Genomic DNA, 1,255 nt, shown 5'->3' on the forward strand with positions numbered 1-1,255 from the left:
CTGGGTTCAAGTGATTCTCCTGCCTCAGCCTCCTGAGTAACTGGGATTACAGGCATGCGCCACCACGCTCAGCTAATGTTTGCATTTTTAGTAGAGACGGGGTTTCACCATGTTGGCCAGGCTGGTCTTGAACTCCCAACCTCAAGTGATCCACCCACCTTGGCCTCCCAAAGTGCTGGGATTATAGGCATGAACCACTGTGTCCACTCCCCCTGGCTAATTTTTAAAATTGTTTTAGTAGAGACAAGGTCTCACTGTATTGCTCTGGCTGGTCTCAAATTCCTGAGCTCAAATGACCCTTCCACCTTTGCTCCCATAAAGTGCTGGATTACAGTTGTATTACTTTTATTTTGAGACAGGGTCTTACTATTTTGCCCTGGCCGGACTCGAACTGCATGGCTCAAGCCTCCTCCTGCCTCAGTCTCTCAAGTGGCTGGGATTACAGGCGAGTGTCACTGTGCAATCTAAATCTTTTCAGTGGTCTTCCATGTACTCCAGTGCTGCCCTGGGCATCCCCCTGTCCACCCTCAGGCGGTCTGATGGCAAGTGACCCCAGTTCCCCAGCCCCTTAGCTTTATGAACCTTCCTGTTAAGGGCCAAGGCCAGACCTCAGAGCAGGATGGATGGGAGCCCCACTCCCTGTCAGCTGGGATGAGGCACAAGCTCTCCAGCTCCCTCATCCCTAGATGTGAAGAGCTCACTCTCCTGTCAGTTGTGGCAGTCTTGACACCTGTATATTTGACCAAGAGACAGATGAGGATTCTGCCCATCCACTGGAAAGTAGCATCACAGTTTCCCTCACTCGGTGCAAATGGCACCCCAGCCACCCTAGCCTGCCTAGGCACATGGCATCTCAGGCCCCCACCATGACCTTTGAAAGTATCAGTGAGATAACAGAACTACAGAAGATACTGCAAGGGAAGCATCCACGTAAAATTGCTACCTGCAGATATCTGAGAAGACTTCCTGGAAGAGTAAGCACAATTTGGGCAAGCCAGAGTATGGTACCTTTAAGGCAGGAACAGACGAAATAGGAGAGCCCTAATAAAGGAGGATAACTGTTAGCTTTGCTGGTGTGTGGGTGGCCTCTAGCGGTTACGGCAGAGATTACAGGCTTCCTGGACTTTGTAACTCAGCTGGGCTGCTGTGGGTTGGCCTAGGACACCGGAGCTACTCAGTATAATGGTTTGCTTCCCTGAAGCAGAACAAAAGAGCCCAAGGAGGGAGGCTAGGGGTGGCAACTGACTGGAAGAGG

This window comes from Colobus angolensis, unplaced genomic scaffold (genome assembly GCF_000951035.1).
Source record: "Colobus angolensis palliatus isolate OR3802 unplaced genomic scaffold, Cang.pa_1.0 Scaffold260, whole genome shotgun sequence".
NCBI lineage: Eukaryota > Metazoa > Chordata > Mammalia > Primates > Cercopithecidae > Colobus > Colobus angolensis.